The sequence below is a fragment of the Entelurus aequoreus genome, linkage group LG25, assembly GCF_033978785.1.
Source record: "Entelurus aequoreus isolate RoL-2023_Sb linkage group LG25, RoL_Eaeq_v1.1, whole genome shotgun sequence".
NCBI lineage: Eukaryota > Metazoa > Chordata > Actinopteri > Syngnathiformes > Syngnathidae > Entelurus > Entelurus aequoreus.
In genome coordinates this window covers 21,989,426-21,999,702 of record NC_084755.1, presented here as the reverse complement: position 1 = coordinate 21,999,702, position 10,277 = coordinate 21,989,426, and positions in this window count along the sequence as shown.

The window sequence follows — 10,277 nt, the reverse complement described above, 5'->3', positions numbered from 1 at the left end:
CACATGGGCTCAGGAACACTTCAGAAAACCACTGTCACTAAACACAGTTTGTCGCTACATCTGTAAGTGCAAGTTAAAGCTCTACTATGCAAAGCGAAAGCCATTTATCAACAACATCCAGAAACGCCGCCGGCTTCTCTGGGCCCGAGATCATCTAAGATGGACTGATGCAAAGTGGAAAAGTGTTCTGTGGTCTGACGAGTCCACATTTCAAATTGTTTTTGGAAATATTCGACATCGTGTCATCCGGACCAAAGGGGAAGTGAACCATCCAGACTGTTATCGACGCAAAGTTGAAAAGCCAGCATCTGTGATGGTATGGGGGTGCATTAGTGCCCAAGGCATGGGTAACTTACACATCTGTGAAGGCACCATTAATGCTGAAAGGTACATACAGGTTTTGGAACAACATATGCTGCCATCTAAGCGACGTCTTTTTCATGGACGCCCCTGCTTATTTCAGCAAGACAATGCCAAGCCACATTCAGCACATGTTACAACAGCGTGGTTTCGTAAAAAAAGAGTGCGGGTACTTTCCTGGCTCGCCTACAGTCCAGACCTGTCTCCCATCGAAAATGTGTGGCGCATTATGAAGCGTAAAATACGACAGCTGAGACCGCAGACTGTTGAACGACTGAAGCTCTACATAAAACAAGAATGGGAAAGAATTCCACTTTCAAAGCTTCAACAATTAGTTTCCTCAGTTCCCAATCGTTTATTGAATGTTGTTAAAAGAAAAGGTGATGTAACACAGTGGTGAACATGCCCTTTCCCAACTACTTTGGCACGTGTTGCAGCTATGAAATTCTAAGTTAAATATTATTTGCAAAAAAAAATAAAGTTTATGAGTTTGAACATCAAATATCTTGTCTTTGTAGTGCATTCAATTGAATATGGGTTGAAAAGGATTTGCCAATCTTTGTATTCCGTTTATATTTACATCCAACACAATTTCCCAACTCATATGGAAACGGGGTTTTTATATACAGTATGTATATTTTTTTGTTGGTTTTTTTTTTTTTTTTTCTTTTTCTAATTAAGAAATTATGCACATCTGGAAGTGTTAAATAGAAAAATAATAGTGGAGTCTTCTTACATATTGACGTTAGCTCTCAGATATAAGGTGTTGTTATATGTTATTAATCACACAACAAAAATATTCTAATATTAATTTTTTTTTTGGACACAATTTCAATACAGTACTGTTTTATATAACATTTACCAAGAAGTGTCCAGGGGGTTTATGGTATTTTTTTTTTTTTGTCATAAAAAAATACAATCATGTGTGCTTACGGACTGTATCCCTGCAGACTGTATTGATCTAATGTAGGAACCAGAAATATTAATAACAGAAAGAAACAACCCTTTTGTGCGAATGAGTGTAAATAGGGGAGGGAGGTTTTTTGGGTTGGTGCACTAATTGTGAGTGTATCTCGTGTTTTTTATGATGATTTAATAAAAAAATTTTAAAAAATAGAAAAAATGTTTTTTTTTTATTTCTTGTGCGGCCCGGTACCAATCGATCCACGGACCGGTACCGGCCCGCGGCCCAGTGGTTGGGCACCACTGCTCTACAGTAGACATTTTGGTCTATTTAGTTTGTCAGAGTTACAGGAGTGCTCTGCTGTTTTTAAGGACCTACTACAAAAAAGCAAGTCTAAGATAATTTCCAACAGCACTCTAGTGCAGTGATTCTCAAACTGTGGTACATGTTCCAGTAGTGGTACACGGGCTCCATCAGCGGTGCACCAAAGAAACACTGTATTAAAGTGCAGTGTTTTGTTTTTCGATATTTAAACACAGTGTTACTGTTCAAACTGTGTGTTACAGTGACCAAAAATTATACAAAAATACCTGTTAAATAAAGCCTCTGCATTGTTTTTTAATGAATACTTAGGCCTACTACGCTACTGTAGTTCAATGTCGATCGTCATGGTGGTACTTGCAGAGTCAAGTTTTTTCTGGGGTGGTACTTGGTGAAAAAAAGTTTGAGAATCACTTGTCTAGTGCAGGGCCGTAATCAGGATTTGACAAATACAGAGGTAAAAAATTTGGTGGTCCAAAAGGAGCTTTTGAAAGGCTGAAATCATGGGTATCCAGCAGCATATAAACATTACCTTCAGCAACACAATTAACAATCCACTTTTTTAATTACTATGCTGACATTTAAAGTAATAAACAGCTTTAATATAATTAAAACATCAATTTGAAAACTTAACATCATTTATACCTTGACATGGAATTGAACCCACGGTCTCTACTTTGTAGCTTTGGTCCTAATGACACGTGACACCAAGAGTTATGAGGCAAAATTTGTCTTCATGTTCTAATCAGTGACAGTGCTTCGGAGTAAAATTTCATGTGAAGCGCCTCTGTAACGACCTGGTCGCATCGTGGTGCGAGGTGTTCTCCCAAGGATGCAGACGGGCTCGGACACAGCTTGCAGGTAGGAAAAATGATTTATTCACGAACTAAATCAGACAGGAAAAAACAAAAACGACTAGCGTGGGAGCTAGCAAGCAAAATAATATAGCATGAGAGCTAGCAGGAAACAAAGTGGTCGTTAGCTGTTGCGTGAAAGCAAATTAGGAAGCCAGGCAGAGTGCTGCCCGGGCGAAGGCTAAATAGCCCTCTGATTAGCGCTTGGGCAACAGATGCGCGTCCCAAACGCTAACCAGAGGCAGGTGAGCAAAATCTGCCGTCATGGCAACAGAAACAAACACACGTGACACTAAAATGTAAACAAGCTGTGATCCGAGCGGCGGATCGTATCAGTACCCCCCCCTAAAAGGACAGATTCCAGATGTCCCTTGAAAACAAAAAAAACAACTGGAACCCAAAAAAAACAAGCAATAGTTCACGAGTCAAGGGCGGGCGGGGGGAGGACTTGGTGGTGGGTCGCCAGGCCATGTGTCCCCGAATCCACCGGGGACGAGTCAAGTGGCGGCGGCGAATGGAACGCCGAGGCGGGCGACCACGGAAAGGCCACATTCGTGGCCGCTGAGAAGGTGGGCGTGAGTGGCGCCAGAAGTTCAGCAGCCTCTGAGTCCTGCAACAAAGTCTTAGATGTCGCTGCTGTTTGCGCCACTGGCGTCCATTACCTGACCTCTGAGAGAGCTGCTTGCGCAGCCGGACCACTCGAGGTCGCTGAGACGTCGCCGTGGAAGCGGTAGGTGTCGACGTCGCCGTGGCAGCCGGAGGAGTCGACGTCGCTGTCGTGGCAGCCGGAGTCGCCGCTGTGGCAGCCGGAGTCGCTGTCGTGGCAGCAGGAGTCGCTGTCGTGGCAGCAGGAGTCGCTGTCGTGGCAGCAGGAGTCGCTGTCGTGGCAGCAGGAGTCGCTGTCGTGGCAGCAAGAGTCGCTGTCGTGGCAGCCGGAGTCGCTGTCGTGGCAGCCGGAGTCGCTGTCGTGGCAGCCGGAGTCGCTGTCGTGGCAGCCGGAGTCAGCCGGAGTCGCTGTCGTGGCAGCCGGAGTCGCTGTCGTGGCAGCCGGAGTCGCTGTCGTGGCAGCCGGTGCTGGTGCGAGAACCAGCCGTGGTGCAGGTACTGGTGCGAGAACCAGTCGTGGTGCAGGTACTGGTGCGAGAACCAGTCGTGGTGCAAGTACTGGTGCGAGAACCAGTCGTGGTGCAGGTAATGGTGCGAGAACCAGTCGTGGTGCAGGTACTGGTGCGAGAACCAGTCGGGGTGCAGGTACTGGTGCGGGAACCAGCCGTGGAGCAGGTACTGGTGTGGGAACCAGCCGAGGTGCAGGTACTGGTGTGGGAACCAGCCGAGGTGCAGGTACTGGTGTGGGAACCAGCCGAGGTGCAGGTACTGGTGTGGGAACCAGCCGAGGTGCAGGTACTGGTGTGGGAACCAGCCGAGGTGCAGGTACTGGAACCTGTGGTGGAGCTGGTGCTAGCCTTAGCCTTGGCGCTAGCTTAGGTGCAGGTGGCCTAGCTGGCGGTTGCGGCTTAGCAGGCCGAAAAACCGGTGGTGGCGGCCGGGCAGGAGGTTGTGGCTTAGCCCGCCGAAGGACAGGTGGCGGTGGCCGAGCAGGAGGTTGCGGCTTAGCACGCCGTTGTGCCACCCCACTCGCACAGCTCCCAGTACTAGCCCCCCCCTCAAAAAGCGGATCCCAGACGCGCTCCTTGCGGATTGGAACCGTCTTCAAGGGTGGGTGGAGGGAGGTCAGGGGGAGGGCAGAATCCTCTCCTCTAAATTGTCCAAAATGTCTATTGTCGCCCCCCACTTGAGACTGGGACTGACTAGATTTAGTCCTTAAAAAAATGTCCTGATAATGATTAATCGCAGAATTAAAGTCACTTGAAAATGGCTGGCAGGAAGAATTGACATAATGTCTAAAAAAGTCTTTGTCTATGACGTCATCCAAAATGGACGGGACAACGTCATCAAGCGGCGTGTCATCAGGGGGTGCCGACGGAATGACGTCATAGCTGCAGTCCCAGTGATTGACAGGCCAGTCATAACAGTCTTCGGTAAGGTAGTTGATGGGATTAACAGACCTTTGAAGAGGGGAATCTTGGGCTGAATGTAGCTTGCTGTGTGATGGTGGAGGAGTCTGTGGGAGTGGCGCGTCTTGGCAGCGAAGTGAAGACCTCGTTGGCGGCTTCCGTCTTCGCTGACGCGTCCGGTGGTGCGGGGGTGTGGCGATGTCCTCGGGCCAAACGGAGTGGATTGGGACCAACCTTCCGTTAGGACCCCATATCAGGTCCTGGCGCTCCGAAGGGGAATAGCGGAGAGTCTCCGCCTCCATCGCTCGCAACACCATCCACGCACCTTCGTCCATCTCCTCCGACATGCTCGCTGCGAGAGAACTTCTTCTTGCTGGCTTCCTACTGTAACGACCTGGTCGCATCGTGGTGCGAGGTGTTCTCCCAAGGATGCAGACGGGCTCGGACACAGCTTGCAGGTAGGAAAAATGATTTATTCAGGAACTAAATCAGACAGGAAAAAACAAAAACGACTAGCGTGGGAGCTAGCAAGCAAAATAATATAGCATGAGAGCTAGCAGGAAACAAAGTGGTCGTTAGCTGTTGCGTGAAAGCAAATTAGGAAGCCAGGCAGAGTGCTGCCCGGGCGAAGGCTAAATAGCCCTCTGATTAGCGCTTGGGCAACAGATGCGCGTCCCAAACGCTAACCAGAGGCAGGTGAGCAAAATCTGCCGTTATGGCAACAGAAACAAACACACGTGACACTAAAATGTAAACAAGCTGTGATCCGAGCAGCGGATCCTAACAGCCTCGTCATTAAGTAGTTTACATTTGAAGTGCGCTTTTTCTCACAAAACGGGCCCAAATCGTTAAAACAAATTGTACACTCCTATTATTGTTTTATATTTTAATTGATAATAGTATAAAATTGGTACTTGAAAAACAGTGCAGTTGCTTAAACAGTGCCTGAACTGGTACTTGAAACATTAAAAACATGCACATTTTTTGTAAAAAAAAAACAAACAAACAATAAAATATTAATTTCTTAGAGGGGACTGCAATTTTTGGGAATTTTGCCTATCATTCGCAGTCCTTATGTAAGACAAGGACACATGTTTTTCTTTTTTTATGCTTTGTAAATCGTAAATAAACGTTAGCAAAAGTCAGTTAACTATTGAGTCACGGGAAGTCGCTATATTCCGCCTATTCAGCGGTCTTAAAAATATCCAAACCCCTCCATCAACGTTTTATATCCATGCTATAAGTATGTAATGTAGTAACAGGCACATTCATAATAACGTAATGTAATTACGTATTTTGCTCATTTCAAGCATACGGCGACGCATTCATTTCACAGACGTATCTCAACATTTGCTTTTCCCTTCAATGACAAATCTACTATTCACGGCATTTGTGAGAGACAACAAGGACTACTTTGAAACAATTTATGATCCACAACCTAAAAATGTTTAGCCTAAATATAAGAAGGATGAGCAACAAGATTTAGAAGCTGTGTGCAAAACAGATGCAGCTTGAGTTAAACCTAAGTATACTACGAACATAACAAACAAACACTCTACAGTGTCTGCTCTCACTGGGATGCCAACTGGTGGAATGTTCATATCTTCCCGTTTAGATGAAGAATTAATCATAATCCCCACAAAAGGTTGAAAAATAAAACTTCCTGCTAACAATCTTTTTGTGTCTTTGTCAAAGTTGACCACTTCTCGATTTGTTAGTTAGCTCTGTTATACATGCTCCGCAAAATTTCGATTAACAATAATAATAATCAGGTCACAAGATATAAATGGACTTTTGTTGGCGTTTTTTGGATGGTTATTTAGATGGCTTTGTGGGCATAATACAGTTGCTCCTATTGACTCCATTGTTAGCTGAATTTTGTTTTTACGTTTATTTACACTTTAGAATGCATATACAAAAGAAGATCATATATGTGTTTGTCTTACATAGGAATTTTGAATATCAGGCAAAATTTACAAAAAAAAAATGTCGTTCCCCTTTTTGGAACTTTGTGACATTCAAGCTGAATAGACTAGCAGTTTCAATACTTTATTTATATAAATCAAACGTAATACTTTCAAAAATGAATAATAAAATCCACAACAAAATGTCATATCTTTTGCAGCAATACAGAACATTTTTTGCAGCAATACAGAACATAGAGAAAGTGCCAAAAGTGACTCTTGCAATTATTGATGGTCATAAATCCGTGGGTTCCTGAAAGTCACTAGCCATAACCGACCCTGGTGCATAATAAGGGAGTGCTCTGTTTTTGCTGTGGCTAGCTTAGTGCTGCAATACTAACGGTGTTATGATGGCTGCTGTTGGCGTGCTAAGGCTCGTAATTAAGTTTAAAACGAGCTTCAGACTCTGTGTACTTCTGTCAGGACACTACAGTACTTAGAGGGAACCTATAATGCAAAACCAACTTTTCTTACCGAGTGGTACTTGCTTTTGTGTATTTGGGATCCCCATAAGTCTCGAAAATGTGAAATATAACAGTGGAAGTGTTACAGGCCTCGCACTGAGTAGCCTGGTCCCAGTGTTCGATGTGGTGTGTCCTGTTTTATAGGAATAAAAACGAGGCACAAAAGGCTTGATTGCGTTGTCATCGCAAGGTGTGACCTGACTCTTTTATTAAACATTTCTTGATTTCTTTACTCTCATTTGCATATTGTGCTTTTATTCACATCCAAATGGTTTCGATAATGTAATTTCAGTTCTACATTTGTTCATTCACATCGTTAAACAATCTCATCTTCGACTTTTGAAATGATAAAACAAATCCACAAAAACATGGAGGATTGATCGTTACATACCCCAACACTATCTTTCTGTGTATAAGCATCACGTAGCGGTACTGTTGCTTTAATAAACCTCTTCATCTTACATGTTTGTACTGTATCCTGACATTGCTTCTTTTTTAATATTGCTGCTTTCTTGAATGTTTTTTTCTATATTGTCAATGTCATTATAAATCAATTACAATTACATTGTTACCTGACTATACCTATAAAACTTCTTAACAATCACAGTTTAACTTCAAGAAATCCACTGCCGCCGCCATTCCCGCCCAACCACGCGCTCGCACACAAAGGGAGACATCGCTTATTGAACGTTACAAATTTCATCACAAATACACACTTTTAAACAACATTCTTCAATATTTCTATATTCAGAAATGCTTATAATTGCTTGGAGACAAATGTGTTAATATTATCACACTTTACCGACCTGTTTTATAGTAATAAAAGGAAGACACAAAGTGCTTGATTGCGTTGTCATCGCAGAGTGTGACCTGAATGAGACCAGGAAGCACTAATAAGCACCTCCCATTTCCCTCCTTTCCTATATGAGTGCTCCCTCTGCTGGCGTGGCGGAATAACATGTCTTGTGGCATTCCGCTTGGAAACATACACTTGAACTGTGACTTTCGATATGAAAATACCTTGAACTAAATTAGGATACTCTATTTACACATTCATTTTACAAAACAATTGTGACTACTAATTGTAAGTGTCACAGAAGCATTGCAGAGATATTTATAGAATAATCTTACCTTCCTTCATACTTTCTTGAAACAAGCCGTTTGAAATTAACTCGTTCTTGTGACCTTTTCTGCCCTGTGACGTCAGACGATATCTCCATATATGGTTTAAATTTACCCGAAGATCCTTGCGCGAATCTGCAAATGTAATCCGACACTGAAGTCAATAAGTTCCTTCTTTTTTCTTCAGACTGACTTGTACATGGTCATGCATCCTCTGCTGTTGCCATTTCTAATACAAAGTAACGTATATCTCCAAATGATATCTGTCAATAGACTGCATATAGAAGTGTTAAGAACTAAAACATTGCTGGCGGGGAGAAAACGCAGTCAAAGTGGAGCCACGTAACTAAGACCAAAACGGCGCATCCTTAAGATACAGTCAGGAAGCTGCTTGAAAACGGTGTGTAAAACATAATCAATGCAACATTTTGACAAGAGAACCACCATTACATGTTATGTAAACCACAAGGAAGTGTTTTAAATGTAGAAAAAAATAACAATATGACCCCTTTCAGAGACGTTACACAATATCACCGTCAAGCAAGTGTTGCAGGTTGCTGGCCTGACTTTTTACAAGCTGCAGAATGTGTGTTACCGTCATCAATGTTAACCGAGGTTTACCTAGTGGACCGGGAAGCTGTGTGGCCCCAGCTGCCGGCAGTATACCGTAGAGTTTTATTTTCTCATGGAAGGTCATACAGGAATTGGAAGACGCTCGTGGGAAGGAAGAACGAAATGGCGGAGTTTCCTGAAGAAAGCAGGAATTGTTGTCAGATATGAAGTTTATAGGTGAACTTAATTTGACGGTCTCTAAACTTTTGAATGCACAACTGTTCAAAGTTTCAGTACGTTTTGCACAATTTGCTGTTTTCTAATAAGGACAATCCATTAATGGGCCAATAATTGTCCTGGTTCAAATAAAGTTGGCCAAATTCCTTGGCAGTCAGCATCTTGATTGACATCATGAGACCGAGACAAAGCCTAACAGTTGATCAACAGTACTTTGCCAGTCCAAGACTTCAAACAGGATGTTACTAAAGATAATTGGCCACTGTATGTCGGGACAAGTGACAAAAATAAATACTGTTCAGTATGCTTTTCTGTAAAAATACTTTAATAAAATGCACCTGTTGTACATTTTACAGTTAAGCTGCTTGTTAGAGAATAGCAAGTTGTGTAAAAAGCATACTTGCCAACCTTGAGACCTCCGAATTTGGGAGATGAGGTTGCGGGGTTGAGGTGGGCGGGGTTTGAGGGGGGCGGGGGTGTATATTGTAGCGTCCCGGAAGAGTTAGTGCTGCAAGGGGTTCTGGGTATTTTTTATGTTGTGTTTATGTTGTGTTACGGTGCGGATGTTCTCACGAAATGTGTTTGTCATTCTTGTTTGGTGTGGGTTCACAGTGTGGCGCATATTTGTAACAGTGGTAAAGTTGTTTATACGACCACCCTCAGTGTGACCTGTATGGCTGTTGATCAAGTATGCATGGCATTCACTTATGTGTGTGTTAAAGCCGCATATATTATATGACGGGGCCTGCACGCTGTTTGTATAGAGGAAAAGCGGACGTGACGACAGGTTGTGGAAGGACACTAAAGGTAGTGCCTTTAAGGCACGCCCCCAATATTGTTGTTCGGGTGGAAATCGGGAGAATTTCAGGAGAATGGTTGCCCCGGGAGATTTTTGGGAGGGGCGCTGAAATTCGGGAGTCTCCCGGGAAAATCGGGAGGGTTGGCAAGTATGGTAAAAAGTACTGAAACAGTTGGACATGTGCAAGGGTTTTGAATTAAGTTCACCTGTAAAATGTATACTGCATAATATAAATGTTAGGTACGTCTTGAAATTTCACCCAAAAGCTGCATATCGCTTATGTTTTCTGAGTAGTTTATAATTATTTATTTTTAGAAATGCGGGCTCTCTATGTGCCCTAAGTGGCTGCTTATGCCACTGGGGGCCCCCAAACATTGAGAACATCAGTGATAACATTCAAACATCAAGTAGTTTTACTGAAGTATGGAGAAGGGGTAAGATAAAATGCAAGTAAGCGTATGCTACTTCCTACTCCTTTTCGTATATGTTTGGATGGTATATATACATAAACTTGTGCATTGCTATATTATATCAAGGGCTGTCTTCTTCTTACAGTTGATTCTGATTTGCTAAATTTTGCCCACAGTTGATGATCAGTTGAATCAATGTTTTTTAAAGAGCGCGATAAACAGATTGTGAAATATGGTAGTAAGTATACTGATGGATCACTAGGTGTCAGTAACAC